Raw genomic sequence first — 20,498 nt, 5'->3', positions numbered from 1 at the left:
GCAAACTTGCCGATACCCATTTCATTTCAGTAGCTGTTCCGGTTTGTTCGTTGGGAATAAAAAGTTTCGTTATCGGATGATACAAGTGACCCGTTCCATAATCTATCTACACCTAAAAAAACTCTAAAGCAATTATCTACCGGTGATACCAAATCACATCCGACTCCACTTCAGTTCCCCTTCAACATAGATTAGAGACATGTTAGGATGAGTAGGACTATTAGTTACTCGTTGGGGCAAGCCTAGATTGGGACGGATAGATAGATATACACACGGATCCATATATAGCGTCCAAGTATAACAAGACACGTAAGTGGATACGGCCGGATTACGAGCCTTCGATCGGGCTAATAAGTCCGGCCCTAGCTACCCATACGGATGAGTTCCAGATACACCCGTTCGGAAGCCTACGGCGCACTGAGTCCGTGACTCCGTGTGACCGTGTCCGACCATATGCCAGGAATAATCCGCTTTGCTCTCCCCACACACGTACCTATAGATGGCCAACGTGCCGGCCCGGCCCGGCACGGCACGGGCCCATGAAAGCACGGCCCGATAGGGGTCAGGCCGGCACGGCACGCCGGGCCTCCCGGGACGTGCCTCTTAGGGCCACGGGCCTGGCTTTCGGCCCAGGCACGGTCTGTCGGGCCGTTTCTCGTGCCAGGCTGACCCAAAAAGCACGCCACGGCTAACGGGCCGTGCCAGTCCAAGGCCCACTGAGAGAGGTGTGGAAGGGAAGGCAGGGGCAGCTGCGCGAGCCGCCCGGCGGTGGCCGACGGCGCGCTCGCACCCGACAGGCCGCAACAGGACGAGGCCGCGCGGGGGTTGGGGCGTGGAGGAGGCGCTCGACGCTGCTGCACTCGAAGCTGGCCGCCGCTGCTTGACGCCGCCATGGAGGAGTTGCAGAAGGTTCGTGACTTCGCGAGCGCGACTGCGAGATCCGAGAGGGAGGAGCTAAGAGCGACCGCACGGGGGACGGAGCAGGGCCATCGGTTCTGGGGCGTGGAGGAGGAGGGCAGCGAGGAGGCGGCGGGGCTGGAGCCACGGCACGTGGGAGGAGCTGAATGCGGTGCGGAGGCGGAGGAGTGGAAGCGGCGGTAGCGACTTGCGAGAGGAGAGATAGAGAGGCGAGTGTGAGTGTGGCGCCAGGGGAATGCTTCTAGGGTTAGCCTGTTAGGACAGGGAGGCCAAGTGGGGAGGCGGGCCGCTAACGGGCATCCTGTTGAATAGCGGGCCGGGCCGGGCCGCCCGACGTGCCTAGGGAGTGGGCCAGACATGGCCTGCTCCACCGGGCCGGGCTGGCACGGGCCCGCAGGCCACCGGGCTGGGCCAGGTTTGGGCCGGGCCAAAAAAGCGGGCTTCAGGCTGGACCAACGGGCTGCGGGCTACATGGCACACGTACCAGGATCGCCTGGTAGAATATTTAACGGATAGGAAGTCCAGATCTGACTTCGCGATCTCCTTCCCATGAAGACTCGATCCGACACGAACTCTTTCCGCGTCCGATTTCAACGTCGTTGTGTCAACGCGTGCAAATGAAAAGAAGATTAATGTTCCGAAAATCACGTTAAAGAATTGTATTTTTTAACACGTTCATACTATTTTTTTAAAAAAATACAACACATGCTTATACTATATCATTGTTATATTTCCGTACAACGCACGGGCATGCATCTAGTAATAAAAAAAATATATTCATAGTAAACAATGATGTATATAGTACCTTATATGAACCTGCATTTATACATCATAACGCTCATACTTAAGTACTATATGATTATTATGTTTTTGTGCAACACACATATATCTATCTAGTAATGATATATATATATATATATATATATATATATATATATATATATAGTAAACAATGGCGCATATAGTATCTTATATGAACCTGCGTTTATACATCATAATTTTATTGATAATGATATCCTCGGGACGTCTGTCATTTTTGAACATGACGGAGGCGCCTACCCTCGCGCCTCGCGTTGCGCACCCCACGTCTCGTGCCTCACGCTAAAAGATAGGATGGACATGCCTGACCTCGCGTCTCACGCCTCATGCCTCATGCCAAAGGATGAGACGGATGTGCCTACCCTTGCGCCTCGTGTCGCGCATCCACTGTAGGATCTCTGGTTAGCCTAGAGGGGGTAAATAGTCCTGTTAAAACAAAACTTGTACAATTATCAAATTCGACCCGCGGCACTGCCGCTCTGAGCCCACGACACTGCCGGGCTAGAACAACAGCACTGCCGCACCTGCAGACAACTTCGAAGCACAACTCAAAAACTATGTATGAAAACTTAGATTGGAGAAATTACTGAGCTTCCTGCAGGTATGAAGATCACAGATCGACAGCTAGAAGTGATAGTAATATCACCCACAAGTAGATCGGCCACAAACCCTAGAAATCACCTCAACACAATATGAAATACAAGTGAAGTAAATCAAACACATGGTGACACGAAGATTTATCCCGTGGTTCAGCTCACCACTAAGGCTTGCCTAAGTTCACCTTGTTGAGGTTAGCCACCAAGGCTTAGGGCTTTGCAACCCTTTCTCATTCTCAAGTCAAGAGACTTAACTCTTGAGATGAGGGGTGAGTTTACTAGCTTCAAGAGATGGTCACAAACCTTCCGGGGCTGCCACACAAGTTGGCAAGCTCCACGGGTGACGCTCTAGCCGGCTAGGAGCCAAGTTCCAAGAGTAACAAACACAACTGCCGACTAAAACGTGAACCAAGTGCTCTTTAGAGTTGGGGAATAAGTGGATCTGCTCTCTAATCAAGTTTGGGATCTTTTTCTCTCAAGGATTGATGGGAAAATCAAAGGGGGAAGCTTGGGAGCTCAAGGTCACCAATAGAGAAGAGAGAGAGTGAGCACAAGTCTGTTCCTATCGGTCTGAATGAGCTAGGCATGGAAGAAGACCGTTGTAAGGGAAAGAGAGAGATATAAATACATCCCCTGATCCCAACAGGCAGATAAGCCGTGGTAGTACCACGACTTATCTACGGTAGTACCGCTATGCGGCATAGCCGCGCCTCCGGTGCGGCACTGCCGCACCAAGCCAGACAGCAAGGGATAGAAGGGAGTTAAGCTGGCTATCATGGCTGACCTTTGAGGATGCTTTTATGTAAGATTAAGCGCTTTGTTGCATATGTTGACTTAAGCATTATGTTCCCCTTTATAGTATGGCTTTTTCTATACTCAAATTCAAAATATAAAATGAAATAAACCTCCTTTTGAGCTTGATGCCATCATCTTTTGTAATTGGGGGCTCCTCCGTTATGTACAACATCCTCTCTTATGATTCTCCTGTTTGTCATCTCGATAGATCTCATTAGTTCTCTAATTGCGTGGTCGTTATCACAAAAAACCCACAATTAGGGATTGATTGCACTTCCAATCTCTCTATTTTTTTGTGATTGATGACAACCCAATTAGAGCTTACAAAAGATATGAACTATAGCTGAGATTTTGTCGAGCCATGGGTGTAGAGCCTGCCCCTAAATGTGTGAATGGAGAGCTGAATTCTCAAATTGGCATAAGAGGCCAAGGTTCACACTTTTAGTGAATGTGATGGGGCTCCCCTATATCCAAGCTCCTGTGGGGTGCTACACACTGTGTTAGGTATATAATCATGAGGCAAATGATAGTTCATGCACTCATGGAATTTCTGATGCAACAAGATGCAGCACTGTCACTCTTCTACCACAGAGCGTCACTGTCGGACAAAAAGTGTGGCACTGCCACACTGGCTGCAACAACACAGGTTAAGCCAAGCACCACAGAACAAATAATAATATATAAAAAGATCAACAAACTAGCATAGGTAAATGATAAGTTACACCACACAACGATACATGTCCATATCCGATACAAATAGAGTACATAGGTAGCATTATTACAATAAAATAGAGTTTTGAGCGACCCTCAAACTCACACCTAACAAGCTACACTCAATGAATATGACATGAAGCTCCTGCTATAGCGTGACCAACATGGCGGCGAAAAGAATTGACTCCTCTAATTTCTCCCCCATTGGCTTTAAGCACCAAAAAGAGAAGAAAATTAGAGAAGCCAACCACTCCTCATCCGTGTCGATGTTGTCCCAATCAACATCACCACCACTAGCAACATGACCATCACCGCCATCATCATCGTCGTCGTCGTCCAAGGACACCACAGCTCTCCCTTGGCGATGGGTGGTCAAAGTGTGACACGAGCTACGCATAGAGCACAAGGTCGACCCCAAGGTCGTCTGGTAGTCGAACTCTTCCTCAGTCTCCTCCATAGAATCTGATAAACTGGGCAAGTCATAATGTAATGTGGAGGCGGTGGTGGAAGAAGAGGTGGGAGATTTGCGGCTGCACGCATCTCCCGTTGCTCCATCTGTGTCTCATATGACCTCTCAGTTGCATAGGTGCACTTTCCAAAGATGGCCTTGACCCATTGCACCATCTTCTTCTTCTTCTTCTTCTTCTTTACACTTCAAGAAGATTCAGGCACATCAGAGGGAGAGGCAATGGTCTCACTGGCGTTGGCATGTCTTGCCTTCTCAATCTTGTATTGCTCATTATTAACGGTAGTTAACAAACATTATAAACCATCAATAGAACTTGAATAAGGACATGAAAATAATCACCAACATAGGTTTAGGGGTTTAAACTAATAAATTCCATGAGTTTTTGTCAATCTGTGCTTTCTAAAGGGTTTATCCAGAAAACTATCAAGGTGGACCTAGATGTCAGAAGTAATCTTGCTTATCCACGGCGAAAACAACTCCAGAAGATTCTAGAGGACACCAGAAGCCAAACCACTGAGACCGTGAGACACCGCCAGGTGAGGCTAGATGGCCCCACCTACAGGGCAGTCAGCCTATGGGCCCCATTGTCAGCCTCCTCCTTTGAACGTCACTTCTCCACTACCTTAGGGTTTGCATCTATGTCGTCCATTAAAGTCAATTTGATCCCAAGGCTCAGAATTGATGCTACAGCCTATATATACCAGCCCCGACCCCCCTTCCTCAGACATAAGTCATTCGGTCAAGAAGATAGAAACCCTAATCATCCTCATAGCTCACCATATTCTAGGGTATAGCTAGCTAGGCTAGGTCTAGAGAAAGGCAAGCTTCACTTGGATTCTAGATCTTGTCAAGAGCGTGGCTTGGTATAGCCCCTTGTATCTTCTTTTGTATCCTTCATTATTCATATATTTGCTACAATTGAATTGACATTGTTCTTAATATTATTCACGTTCCTAGTTATCATGTTCATCATCTACTTTGATTATATGCTTAGTATAGTTAGATTATCATCATATTCAAGCATAAGTTTGTATAGCGCTCGCTCCAAGGTACCATGGGTGAGTGGTCAACATTGTGTAAGCATGGTGCTTATACGTTGTCTACCTGCGGATACACCTTATATTCTAGGCCATGTGGTAGATCGTGGATGTGACACTCCCGTTGAGTCCTTTGTAGTCCATTCCCCGAATATAGGACAAGTAGGATCTAGTTACGAAGGAAGACAAGCTCTATTCTTAATCTTCCTTAGTAATATCCCTTATGTGTAGATATGAAGTTGATCTTAGCCATGACTACAAAGTGTAATTACACTAATCAATGTATGCTTTGACTTGTAATTAAGAATGATGAATTATTCCTCTAATATTCTACTTAGCCATGCTAATGCCATAGAAAGGAGTACTCTAAGTAATCAATGATCAATTATCATTTACCATTCATATATAAATTTATTTCTTGACTTACCCCTGTTATGAGTAGAGTAATGGTTATGGTTTATTTCTCCATCAAGAGACTTAACTCTTGAGATGATGGGTGAGTTTACTAGCTTCAAGAGATGGTCACAAACCTCCCGGGGCTGCCACACAAGTTGGCAAGCTCGACGGGCGACGCTCTAGCCGGCTAGGAGCCAAATTCCAAGGGTAACAAATACAACCACTAGCTAAAATGTGAACCAAGTGCTCTTTAGGGTTGGGAAATCAGTGGATCTGCTCTCTAATCGAGTTTGGGACCTTTTTCTCTCAAGGATTGATGGGGAAATCAAAGGGAAAAGCTTGGGAGATCAAGGTCACCAATAGAGAAGAGAGAGAGTGAGCACAAGTCTATTCCTGCCAGTCTAAATGAGCTAGGCGAGGAAGAAGACCATTGTGAGGGAAAGAGAGAGGAATAAATACCTCCCCTGATCCCAATGGTTAGATAAGTCGCGGCAGTGCCACGGCTTATCTACGGCAGGACCACTATGCAGCATAGCTGTGCCTCAGGTGCGGCACTACCGCACCAAGCCAGACACCAAGGGATAGAAGGGAGTTAAGCTGGTTGTCGTGGCTAGGCTTTGAGGATGCTTTTATGTAAGATTAAGCACTTGGTTGCATATGTTGACTTAAGCATTGTGTCCCCCTTTATAGTATGACTTTTCCTATACTCAAATTCAAAATATAAAATGAGATAAACCTCCTTTTGAGCTTGATGACATCATCTTTTGTAATTGGGGGCTCCTCCATTATGTACAACATTCTCTCTTATGATTCTCCTATTTGTCATCTTGATAGATCTCATTAGTTCTCTAATTGCGTGGTCAATATCACCAAAAGCCACAATTAGGGATTGATTGCACTTTCAATCTCCCCATTTTTAGTGATTGATGACAACCCATTTAGAGCTTACAAAAGATATGAAATGTAGCTGAGATTTTATCGAGCCATGGGTGTAGAGCCTACCCCTAAATGTGTGAATGGAGAGCTGAATTCTCAAATTGGCATAAGAGGCCAAGGTCAACACTTTTAGTGAATGTGATGGGGCTCCCCCTACATCCCTGCTCTTGTGGGGTGCTACACATTGTGTCACGTATATAATCATGAGGCAAATGACAGTTCATGCACTCAAGGAATTTCTGATGCAACAGGGTGCAGCACTGTCGCTCTTCTACCATAGAGCGGCACTACCAGGTAGAAAGTGCGACACTGCCGCACTAGCTACAATAGCACAGGTTAAGGCAAGCACCACACAACAAATAATAATATATAAAAAGATCAACAAACTAGCATAGGTAAATGACAAGCTGTAGCACACAACGATAGATGCCCATATTCGATACAAATAGAGTACTTAGGTAGCATTATTGCAACAAAATAGAGTTTTGAGCGACCCTCAAACTCACACCTAACAAGCTACTCTCAACGAATATGACATGAAGCTCCTGCTGCAGCACGACCAACATGGCATCAAAAAGAATCGACTCCTCTAATTTCTCCCCCTTTTGCATTAAGCACCAAAAAGAGAAGAAAATTAGAGAAGCCAACCACTCACTCCTCATCCTCATCGATGTTGTCCCAATCAACATCATCACCACTAGCAACACGACCATCACCGCCATCATTGTCGTCATCGTCGTCCGAGGACACCACAACCCTCCCTTAGCAATGGGTGGTCAAAGTGTGATGCGAGCTGCACATAGAGCGCAAGGTCGTCTGGTAGTCAAACTCTTCTTCAGTCTCCATAGAATCTGATAAACTAGGCAAGTCATAATGTGGAGGAGGTGGTGGTGGAGGAAGAGGTGGGAGATTTGCGGCTGCACGCATCTCTCACTGCTCCATCTGTGTCTCATATGACCTCTCAGCTACATAGGTGCACTTGCCAAAGATGGCCTTGACCCATTGCACCATCTTGTTCTTCTTCTTCTTCTTTACACTTCGAGAAGATTTAGGCACATCAGAGGGAGAGGCAATGGTCTAACTAGCCTTGGCATGTCTTGCCTTCTCAATCTTGTATTGCTCATTGTTAATGGTAGTTAACAAACATTATAAACCATCAATAGAACTTGAATAAGGGCATGAAAATAATCACCAACATAGGTTTAGGGGTTTAAACTAATAAATTCCATGAGTTTTGGTCAATCTATGTTTTCTATAGAGTTTATCAAGAAAACTATCAAGGTGGACCTAGATGTCAGAAGTAATCGCGCTTATCCATGGCGAAAACAACTCTAGAAGGTTCCAGAGGACATCAGAAGCCAAACCACCGAAGACCACAAGACACCGCTAGGTGGGGCATGCCGGCCCCACCTATAAGCCGGCCAACCTATGGGCCCCACTATTAGCCTCCTCCTTCGAACGTTAGTTCTCCACCACCTTAGGGTTTGCATCTACGTCGTCCTTTAAAGTTGGTTTGATCCGAGGGCTCAGAATTGATGCTACAGCCTATATATACCAGCCCCTACCCCCCTCCCTTAGGCATAAGTCATTCAGTCAAGAAGACAGAAACCCTAATCATCCTTAGAGCTCCACCATATTCTAGGGTATAGCTAGTAGGCTAGGTCTAGAGAAAGGCAAGCTTCGCTTGGATTCCAGATCTTGTCAAGAGCATGGCTTGGTATAGCCCCTTGTATCTTATTTTGTATCCTTCATTATTCATATATTTGCTACAATTGAATTGACATTGTTCTTAATATTATTCATGTTCCTAGTTATCATGTTCATCATCTACTTTGATTATATGCTTAGTATAGTTAGATTATCATCATGTTCAAGCATAAGTTTGTATAGCGCTCGCTCTAAGGTACCATGGGTGAGTGGTCAACATTGTGTAAGCGTGGTGCTTATACGTTGTCTACCTATGGATACACCTTATATTCTGGGCTATGTGGTAGATCATGGATGTGACACTCCCATTTAGTCCTTTGTAGTCCACTCCCCGAATATAGGACAAGTAGGATCTAGTTATGAAGGAAGACAAGCTCTGTTCTTAATCTTCCCTAGTAATATCCTTTATGTGTAGATATGAAGTTGATCTTAGCCATGACTACTAAGTGTAATTACACTAATCAATGTATGCTTTGACTTGTAATTAAGAATGATGAATTATTCCTCTAATATTCTACTTAGCCATGCTAATGCCATAGAAATGAGTACTCTGAGTAATCAATGATCAGTTATCATTTACCATTCATATATATTTATTTCTTGACTTACCCCTGTTATGAGTAGAGTAATGGTTATGGTTTATTTCTCCATCAAAAGTATAAGTTATCAATATATTCCAATTGCCCGTCCTTCTCTATGGTAAAAATATAAATAACGATACCTGAAATACTCCCGGGTGAAGTGCTACAATGGTATATTATCTGTGCGCTTGCTGATACCTTTCATATATATACATTCTTTCTAGTCACATAAAATACTAAAGTACTTCTTAGTGTCATTCTAGAGGTGGCACTAGCTAGTACCTATAAGCATATCTGTCATCATCACTAGGGATGATAACTTAGTAAAAGTGATGCTAAGAAATGTCAACAACATTTGGTGGCTACTTAAATAAGTGATAAGTTAATAAATACCAACAAGCATTTATGGCGCCGTTGCTGGAGAAGGTCGCTGGGCATCAGGAAATATTGATAAACTTATACCTATTCGTTGGTGTTTTGTAAACTAAACTAGTAAATTTATACGATTGTCATGCTGCTCTAGGAAGATGATGGTAGCATCCAATAGACATGAGGATTTATATTGGTTTAGGCCAGAGCCCTACGTCTAGTCTTAGAGATGATCGAGTGCGTGTTCCTCGCTTAAATACTCTGAAGTTCTTACAATGGGGGGTGCAAGAATGGTAGAAGGTCCTATGCTAGGCGAAGGGCTGCTCGAAGTGAAGATCCAGGAGCCCCACTACAATGGTGAATGAATGGAATGGTAGAGGATTTAGAATCTTCCCCAAGATGGGTGCCCTAGCTTCCCTTATATAAGTTCGGGACCAGGGCTTATACAAAGTGGAGGTTCTCCTGATCGAAGGGTCAAGAGCTTGAGGGAGGGCCTAGCTAACTTGGCTTGCAAGCTATGCCGTCTTCTGGTGCACGTCCGGTCATGGCTATCATCATGGTCTTCTAGTTGCGTTGCAATAGGGTGTAGCATTGCGCTACTGTGCCAACCATGGTGGCACTATAGCCTCGACGGTGGTTCATCAGCCGTCCTATGCAATGCGGTGTCTGCCGTGGCCTTCATCATAATCTCTTGGTTCCCAGGGGTATCGTACCCAAAGTAGGTAGCCGCCCCAGGTCGTCATTTGCTTGGTCACTTTGTGGGGATAAGGGCCATGACCCTGATCATCGAGGTCGGGGCACTCTACCGGTCTAGATGGACTTTTCGGCGAGCCCCTTATCATGGATCTGGACGATGGGTGTTGTACACATTGCCACCATGGTGTAGTGTTTTCTCATCGGTGTGGCATGGCATAGGGATGGTGTCTGACCGGGCCAAGGTGACTGCCATCCCCTTGGTCCTTGTAGGGTCAGTGCGGCATGCTCATTCTTATCAGAGTAGGCGCACTTGTCTAGGCTCAACCCTTCTTGTTCCTTCTTGGGGTCATGACTAGGGAGAGGACGTGCACCCTTTGAGCATCGTGCGACTAAGGCGGGAGGAAGGGGTCATAGCTAGCCCTGGCCTTAGTGTCTGGCCTGCTTCGCTTGGCTTTTGTTGGGCCTCGGTCATTTGGGCCCTTGCTGACTATTATGTTGCAGGCCACATGGCCTGCTAACTAATCGGTGCCTTGAGACACCCCAGGGTTACAACCCCAACACTATTGATGTAATTGAGAAAACCATTGACCTCTGCTCAAATAGGCTTACCGTTGTTCTATCTACTTTTTATATCTTATGTAGGGTAATGTATGACTGGTTTTGACCTTCTAACAAACTACATTGAAGATCTAGAAGCATTAATCAGGAGAACTAGAGCTAAACTCAAGAAAGTTTTAGCTTTAGAATTGAAAGACAACCCGACCAGGCGTAGCTTAACACCAGTTTTCGAAGCCATGGCTGATAAGACTCTCTGTGAGTTCTCTGCTCCAACTACAGCCAACATCCATACTAGACCGGCAATCAATGTCGGAGACAATGGATTTGAGCTCAATCCAACTCTCATAAACATGGTGCAAGCTAGCCAGTTTTGTGGAAAGGCCTATGAAGATAAGAGTGCTCATCTCTAACACTTCCTAGAGATCTGCAGCACTTTCACCATCAAAGGAGTATCTAGAGACACCATATTACTCCGCCTCTTCCCATTCTCACTTTTGGGGAAGTCGAAGCAATAGTTCTACGCCAATAAAGATAGAAATATTACATGGGATAACTGCTCCACTGTTTTCCTAGCAAAGTTCCTTCCCATGAGCAAGACCAATGCTCTACATGGGAGAATTTCAAGCTTCCAACAGCAACACGATGAATCTATCCCTGAGGCATGAGAACGCTTTTAAGATTACATATCAGAATGTCCTCATCATGGGATGGAGAATTGGCTGCTCATGTAGACTTTCTACCATGGGTTGACAAATAGTAGCCATGAGAATATGGATGTTGTTGCTGGAGGTGCATTCCTGTCACTCACAATCCTAGGTGCAATAGCTCTCGTGGCGAAGATCGCCTCCAACCAAGGTTAGAATGAAGAACGTCTTCAGACTCGCAAAAGAGGGGGTGTATGCATCAACTTAAAGAGGTAGACATGTTGTCTACCAAGATGGATATACTCATGAAGAAGCTTGAAGATTGAGCTAATCAGAAGCAAGAAGTCATGCACATCCATGATTCCCACATGACCTGTGAAGAATGTGAAAACACCAGGCATTCAGGGAACAACTGTCTTAAAACCCATGAGGATGTGAACTTCATCAACAACAATAACTATCATCCTCAATAGAATCAAGGATGGAACTATCAACAAAGGCTAAACTTCCAAGGTAATTACCAAGGTAACTATCAAGGTAATAATTTTAATAATTTCAATAATCAACCACCCTTGAGAGAGTTAATTTCTAGCCAAGCTAAAATTATGGAGGGCTTATCTAGAAAATTAGCTTCCACTGATAAAATCTTATAAAGCATAAACAATAGAATGTATAGTTTCTCCTCTGGCATTAAAAACCAGCATAGCTTTAATAAAATGATAGAATCACAAATAGCTCAACTGTCGGCCGCTGTTCCTCCGACTGACAAAGGTAAGATTCTGAGGCAACCAAAAGATCTAGAAACTATAAATCTTGTCGATATTCACAATATAGCATACTACTACATGGAGCCATCGACGGGAAGGTGGATAGATTATTCCTTGCCAAAAAAGAAAGGTGATTCCCGAAGACCTATCGTCCCTATCGCCATTGGACCATATATTTTCCAAGATGTTGTCTGTGACTTCGGAGCAAGTGTCAACATCATGCATGTTGGCATTTCTTAGCATCACTCTTTACTAAGTTGTCATCCCTAGCAATGATGACAAAAATGTATTGTTGGTAATTATTGAGAACACTTATAAATTTATATATATTAAGTAATCCACAAGCGCACATATAATATACCATTGTAGCATTTCTACCGGGAGTATGCCATGTATCTTTATTTATATTTTCTATAGGGAGGAGCTATGGGGTGGCTAGAGATATTGACAAATATGCATACTTATGACAAGATCATTAACTCTCATGTTATAGCAGGGGTAAGTCAAATGATAAATAAATAATAAGTGTAAAGCATTGATAGTAATCCAGAGATAGAAATAGATACTCATAAATGTAGTATGGCTAGGCAGGAGATTAATTAAGAGAAAATATTCCTAAGTCATTTCTTATTTACTAAGTCTCTTGTACACTCTAGTATATAAACTTTGATCTATAGCATAACCAACATATCTATGCATAAGGAACAATACTAAGGAAGATCAAGAACAGAGGTTGACTCCCTTCGCAATCGGGTTCTACTTGTTCTACAAATGGGGAGTGGACTACAAAAGACTCAATGAGAGTGTCACACTCGTGATCTATCACATGACCTGTAGTGTAGAGTGCATCCGTAGGTAAACAATATTTAAGCACCACGCTTACATAATATCGACCACTTAACCCACTTGAGCATTGAGCTAAGCGCTTTGTGAACATATGTATAAATTCATCATCAATCATGACTATATCAAGCATATAACCAGAGCAAACTAGGAACATAGTGAGTAGAAACATAGTATTGAAGTAGCACAAAGTCGAAATATAAAGGGATATAATGGCTTTACCAGCCTCCAGACGGTGAATCCGGAATCCTGAGCAATAGCCCAAACTCTACTTAAATCTTGCTAGCTAGCCTATACTAGAACTTTAAAGAATTAGAGCTCTACTCTCTTCTCTCTGAAAACCCTAATTTTTTATTTGATCTTGACTTATAATCGAATGCCTCAAGGAGAGGGACGGGGCTAGTATATATAGTCTAGAGCATCAATTCTAGGCCCTTGGATCAAACCGACTTGAATAAATGGCATAGATACAATCTAGGAGGCGGTGGAGGAACCGACATTGAAGCGGAGGCTGACATGTGGGCTTAGGGGGCCGACTGTCCTATAGGTGGGGCCGGTTGGCCCCACCTAGAGTCCTCTCGATCCCCGCTTTGGTGGAGTGTCTATTGGTGTCCTCTGGAACCTTCTAAAGTTGTTTACGCCGCTAATAAGCGCAATTTTATTTGTTGTTTTTATCCACCTTGACGGTTTTCTAGATAAACCCTGCTGAAAACACAGATTCACCAAAACTTATGGAAATTGTCAGTTTAAACCCCAAAGTCTATGTTGGTGATCATTTTCATGCATGATTTCAAGTTATATTGATAGTTCATGATGGAGGTAACTACCGTCAACAAACTCCCCCAAGCTTAAGCTTTGCTCATCCTTGAGCAATGCCAAATTTAGCAATGGATCAGGAGTTGCATCAATATTTTCACTCCTCAAAAGTACACATGCATTCAAACAAGAATTCTCCTCTGGATTAGAACAAACTGATCTGACTTTCCAACTTACCCATGTTACCTTCATCCATGGGGCTTGTAGCTTTCACTTGGGTCTTGAGCAATTGAAAGACAGAACGATCAAGTCAAGCACTATGTCTTAAGTTCTTTGCTCAACCATTATTCTAGAGTGTGTTTTATAAGTTTTCAAAATAAAACTCAGAGATTCTATTGTATGACACTCTCAAGTCTCTCAAATATGTGGTATTTGTGGATCCTCACCAAGGCAACAATGATGTTATGCCTTTCTTCCTACAACTAAGGCTTATGTGGAGCTCATAGGAATGGTGATAACATGAAAGAGCATACTTGTAATACATATATTGTAAAGTCAAACAACGGATCTAAAGAGAGTTGAGTCATACAATCAAATCAAGATGTGCATGTGTGTGGATATATGGTGGATATATATAGTGGCTAGCCTAATTCTACTATGCTCCTTGAAAACTTATCTCTCTTTTGGCACTTAGAAATATTTGCAAGAAAACATGGGCTATCGTATTCATCTCTTTATTTTTTAGGTGGGCATCTAAGTACCCATTGTTTGGATAATTCGGACACTTGTCCATTTTTTCCAATACTTTCTTTTTTTTCTTCTCTTTTTTTATGAATAACTTTTGCACAGCCCATGCCTCTTATCAAAACTTTTGAGAGATAGTAACAATAACTTGGAGCATTTTATTTGGTGGAAAACCTATAAAACATATTTTTTGGTGTTCACTCCCAGTGTAGGAGTCAAATATTTTTGGGTGGATCTAGTTGGAATAGCATGCTTTTGTGCCTACCCCTAGTGTAGGAGTAGTGCATATGTGGTGGTGTGTACGTGATCTTGATTTTAAGAGCATGACAAACCTCTCATAAGAATCAACAAAGCTTGACCAAACTCAATACAAAACAAGTAGCATATATGAGTGGTAGCTTTCCTAGCCTAAATATCAGCATGTTTGGCTTTGGTAGGAATTCAAGCTTTGTCATACAGAAACTCATCATGTTGCCTTTTATGTTTTTCAAAAGAAATCTCCAGAATTTAGTATTACTTGGAACAAGATAAATAGCAACTCAGACCTTCTCATATCATATCCATCAATTACCTACACTTAGATCAAGCATATGCTACCCACGAGTTTCAAGTTCAGAGTAAATTCTCATATCAAAACAGTCACATCCAAAACTCAAGAGAATTCAAGGCTAAAAACTAGGTACTTGAAAGGAATTACAATAGAGCAATTATTCATCATTTCCATTATGAGTCATCATCTTCAAGTTCTTTTTATTTATTCAACTCTTAAAAATAGAAATTAAAGCAAACTTTATACACACTCTTTTTATTTGGTTTTCATCATTTTTTAGATCACACCTTATTATAAATAAAAGCAAAAGATAGTTTTTTATTTTGTTTTTGAGTTATGCGTTTTTTAAATATATATAAGACAAACTCAAAAATAAATAAAGAAAAGGAATAAAATACTAGGAAAGAAAACTTACCTTAGATAATGGGGGATCCTCCTCCCCCAAGCTGGGTGTTGTTGTAGTCGATCAGAATGGTGGGTCGAAGTTGAGCTTCTAGAATAGGTAGTTCCAGTTCTCATTCTCCTGCTGCTGGATGTTGGTGATGCGGTCTCCCACTTCTACTTGCCACTGGGAGTGCTGGTGAAGCGTGTTCTGAATGTCTTGATGTGTTTCTTCTATGGTTGTCAACCAGGTGTTGAGGAAGGAATGCTCCATCTGCTTGTCATGGTAGCCCATTAGCTGATCATGATAGCCACGAGCAGAGGAGGACATACGTCCTCCCTGGCGGCCGCTTGAAACTTCTTCATAGGGCTGCTGTTGATAGTAGTCAAAGTTGTCATACTGTCATTACTCACTTGCGCCCTGCTGCCAGGAGCTCTCAGAGTGCTGAGGAGCGGGCTACTCCCAACTAGCATGCTCGGGCTGGTACATGCGGGAAGATCCTGGCTGATCCCAGTTTGCATAGCTGGTGAAAGACGGTCTCTCCGGAATCGGGTCATCACCGCGGTACCTAGGCTGTGGGTTGCGAGTTATTCTCACACAAGCACTTCTGCACGGTGCTGCTTCCTTAACCTATAAATCAAAGACAAAAGAATTCACCGCATACAAACCGAGGTTCCAATCTGGTAATAGAATTTTAGTTGTATATCCTAGATACATCATGACAAGTTGACCATTATTGTTCTTTTTCAGCATGTGAGCCTTGAAAAAGTATTCATAATCAATGTACCAGCAATCAATGTCATCAATGTAAGAAAGTTAAGCATTTCTCAATAAACCTAAATTTTGGGCAATGCGAGTGACCAAAGAGGTACACCCAACATCTCCCTTGAGCTCAAAAACATCCTTCCATTGATTCATCATGAACTTAATAGGTGAAACTTTTCATCTCTTAACCATGGCATAAAGTAACTTAAGTTCATCCATCCTTACGGTGTGAAAGTCATTTCTAGGAAATAAAAAAAATCCAAGCCACTTATGTATGAAGCACAGGGTAGGGTGATGGATATCACTAGTGTGAGGACGATGCAATTGGGTTCTTTGGATATTTCTCTCTAGAATTTTACTCTATGATAATCTTGCATAGCAGAGTCTACATCAACTACGCACTGTGCAATAAATCCTAGAAGCTCACTAAACTGCTTCCAAGGGATCAAAAAATCTTTCCCAAACAGTCTAAATGAAACTTCAGAATCAGTGGGTTGCAAGGTGCATATAAATTCCAGTGTTAAGAGTTTAGACCTTGGCTCATCAATTTGCCAAACATTTCCCATCCAATAGTTCTAAATATGATTTCAAATTCAGTGTCCATACCTGTTGCGTGTAGGAGGGCTGGGTCATATGCAGGAGTAAGAATGAACCTTCGTGTCCTCAGTTGCTTGAAGGCATCTTTCTCCGTCTTGTTTTGGAACTTTAGGTGCTTCTCTTCTAGGAGAATGTTCTTTTTGGATGAGGATGACTGCGGTGGCGCTTCGACAGCGGGAGATGGAATGTCGATCTGCATGTCGGCGCTTGTTCTAGAAGAAGAGCTTCTTGTTAAACAAGACGATGATGCGCGCTTGAGCTTGCTCATCTTCCTGCAGAATTGCAAACAACAAAACTCGTGGAACGGATTAGAAAATAAAATGCCAGCGGTTAGCCATCCAAAAGTTAGTTGTTCGAGGGTTAGTTGTCCGAGGATTAATCGTTCGAGGGTTAGTCATTCTTGAAATGAATTTTCTAAGCAAGATTTTGGTAGAACTTTCACCCTAATCTTTTTTATTTTCCTCTTAATTTTAACAACACTTCCACTCTTAACCTCTCTCACTCTTTTTCAAATTTTTGACAGCAATTTTACTCTTACTCCTTCTCAACTTTCCCAACCCCAACAACACTTCTATTAAGTGGATTTTTAACTACAAACTTAAGGATTCAAAATTTCAAACTTGGATGCTGGATTGTGAGTATGTGTGAGGCCGAGAGCAAGCAGGAGGAGTGCCATTTATAGGCCGCGTAGCAGCAGGCTAGCCGGCCAAGTGGTGGGGCTGGCCAGCCCCATATAGTGGCCAAATGGCCTCCTCTTCCTCTAGATATTTCTTTGCTTCACACTTAAGGAAGAATGGATGGCCGGTCGGTGAAAATTTGGTGGAGGAATGACCTGAGTGGAGATGGAGGTGGAAATGGAGGTGATGGGTGGTGGTTGAGTGGGTCCTCCATGTTTCTTGTGGGTCTTGGTTGTATGTTTTTTTATTGTATACACATGTAATGTATGCAATGCTAAAATATTTTATGATACTATGGAATATAAGAAGATAAATGAATGGCATTTTTAAATTTTTATGCCTCCACGGTAAATATTTCTTACGGGTTTTTACGCTTTGTAAAAATTATTTACATGGGGCTTAAATTTTATAATGCCATGATGAGAATTTTTATTTACTTTTTCTAAATGCAATGCAAATGCAGAAAAGTAAATATGCTAAGATAAAATGATTAATGCAATGTAAAAAGTAAATATGAATAACTACCAATTTTATCTTCTGGCGAGGGTTCGGGATTTGAAATCCACCGAACCAGACTTCTCCGACCGTGTTTATTCCTTGGGTGCATCAGTCGGTCTTAGAAATGGAGACCCTGATGGTTGCATTTGCTTCTCATGCCACTCCAAATTAGAACATTGTTCCGGTCTTGGCTTAAAGGCGAATCGCTCTTCCTTGCCATTGATATGGAATTTAATTTCTCTAGCTCCGACATCAGTGTGCATTTGTAGTGCTCAGAAAGGGCCTCCCAAGAATGAGAGGTGTCTTCATGTCCTCCTGCATATCAAGCACCACAAAATCCACTGGAACAAAGAAGTTTCTTATTTTTACTGGACTATTCTTGGCGATTCCTGTAGAATAGCGAACCGATTGGTCGGCTAGTTGTAGGCACATTGATGTTGCCATGAGTGTTGAATAATTGAGCTTGTTGAAAACCTTCTTGGGTATGACACTAACACTTGCTCCAATATCGCATAGCGCATGCTCAAAATTTTGGTTTCCGATCGAACAATCGATAGTGGGACATTCTGGATCCTTCTTCTTGACAGGTGATGTGTTTAGGATGGCCACACTACACTCCTCTGTTAACTTGATTACTTTAGTGGTAGGCAGTGGTCTCTTGTTATTCAAAATGTCTCTGAGATACTTCGCATAGGTAGGGACCTATATGGCATCTAGCAGAGGAATATTGATATATAACTTTTGAATTACCTCTATAAACTTACCAAATTGCTCATCCATTTTGGCTTTTTGATTTCTGCATGGAAACAGTAGGAAGGTAGTGTCATAAAAATCTTGCATCATTTCCTGTGCTTGTAGCTCAACTTGTTCAACTTCATCGTCCTTCTTCTCCTCTTGTACTACTACCGGTGTCTTACCTATCCTTGTTAGATATGGAGGATCACGAGTAGATTTACCACCTCTTGTGGTTATGGCGTTGACCTTTTCAAGGTTAGTGGCAAAAGGCATAGCAACGATCAATGGAGCTAATTGTGATTCTATCTTTTTATTATAGCTAAGTTGGTCTTTTATAGCAGAAGAAAAACTATCTATTTTAGTGTTTATGTTTTCTAGGACCTTATCATTAAAAGCAAACTTCTTAGAAATATTCTCATTAATCTTAGCTTGTTTTAAGATCATATCTCTCAAGGATGGTTGTTTAGGATTAGAAGAATTATAGTAATTACCTAGGTACTTACCTTGGGAATTTGACCGTTGTTGTTGATGTTGCCCCCATCCTTGTTTCTGTTGTTGTGGAATGGGATTGTTGATGACAATATTTGTGTCTTCTTGATATTCGGGGAAATCAACCCCTAAATATTCTCCACATATATTCTTAGAATTAAAAGCATCTTGAATGGCCTGACGATCTTTCTTGTAATTGGCTCATTATTCAAGCTAATTCAACAGTACGTCCATCTTATTGCATGTTTGGATGTTGCATTGAGACTAGCCTTGGTTAGAGGCTATCTTCTCCATGAGAGTTTTAGCTTTTCCAAGGGTGAGTGACATAAATGATCCAACAACAATAGCATCTAGTTGTTCATGAGCTTTCTGAGTTAATCCATGGTAGAAACTTTGCATGAACAACCAATGTTCCATCCCATGATGAGGACAATCAAAAATGTATTCTTGAAAATGTTCCCATGCTTCTAGAATGGTTTCTCCCTTCTGTTGTTGGAAGTTGGAAATCTTTCCTCTTAAGGCATTGGTCTTGCCTATAGGGAAGAACTTTGCTAGGAAGGCCTTTGAACATTTTGCCCATGTGTTGATGTCATCTTTGTTGGTGTAGAACCACTGTTTCACCCTTCCCCCTAATGAGAATGGAAATAGGCAGAGTAGTATGAAGTCTTGAGCAATGTCCTTGATGGTGATTGTGTTGCTAATCTCTAGGAAATTCTAAAGATGAACACTAGCATCATCATGTGCCTTTTGCTAAATGGAGTAGCTTGCACCATGTTGATGAGGCTTGGCTTTAGTTCGAACTTAAGGTTGTTGGTTTTGAGTGTTGGTCCAGTGTGAATGTTCTCAATGCTTGGAGCAGAGAATTCGTGCAGAGTCTTTTCAGCCATAGCTTTAGAAACTAGTGTTAAGCTTCCTCTTGATTGATTTGATTCTGATGGAATTTGTTGATGAATCAGAACCAATTTTGTAATACCCTGTATAAGATATAAACAAATACAACCAAGGGTAAGCCTACTAAAGCAGAGGTGCATAGTTATGATTTCATCAATAAGTATTTATTTAATCAATTCTCTTAGCCTTGTGCCCCTCTCCGGCAATGACGCTAGAAATGCTTATTGGTATTTCTTAGCATCACTCTTTACTAAGTTGTCACCCTAGCAATGATGTCAAAAATGCATTGTTGGTAATTATTGAGAACACTTGTAAATTTATATATATTAAGAAATCCGCAAGCACACAGATAATATACCATTGTAGCATTTCACCCAGGAGTATGCCAGGTATCGTTATTTATATTTTCCACAAGTAGGAGCTATGGGGTGGCAGAGATATTAACAAATATGCATACTTATGACAAGATCATTAACTCTCATGCTATAGCAGGGGTAAGTCAAATGATAAATAAATAATAAGTGTAAGACATTGATAGTAATCCAGAGATAGAAATAGATACTCATAAATGT

General features: G+C 42.3%; 2 non-coding genes across 2 annotated transcripts; one reads left to right on the top strand and one right to left on the bottom strand.

Annotated features, from left to right (window-relative positions):
- Positions 1–11,188: 11,188 nt before the first annotated feature.
- On the bottom strand, positions 11,189–11,297 carry LOC136524888 (small nucleolar RNA R71). The gene has a single exon (XR_010776239.1). It is a non-coding gene; the product is annotated as a small nucleolar RNA R71 (small nucleolar RNA).
- An 8,153-nt stretch (positions 11,298–19,450) lies between these two features.
- On the top strand, positions 19,451–19,557 carry LOC136525093 (small nucleolar RNA R71). Its single transcript, XR_010776419.1, has one exon. It is a non-coding gene; the product is annotated as a small nucleolar RNA R71 (small nucleolar RNA).
- Positions 19,558–20,498: the final 941 nt, after the last annotated feature.

This window comes from Miscanthus floridulus, chromosome 18, assembly GCF_019320115.1.
Source record: "Miscanthus floridulus cultivar M001 chromosome 18, ASM1932011v1, whole genome shotgun sequence".
Classification (NCBI taxonomy): domain Eukaryota; kingdom Viridiplantae; phylum Streptophyta; class Magnoliopsida; order Poales; family Poaceae; genus Miscanthus; species Miscanthus floridulus.
This window is presented reverse-complemented; position numbering and strand designations above follow the sequence as displayed.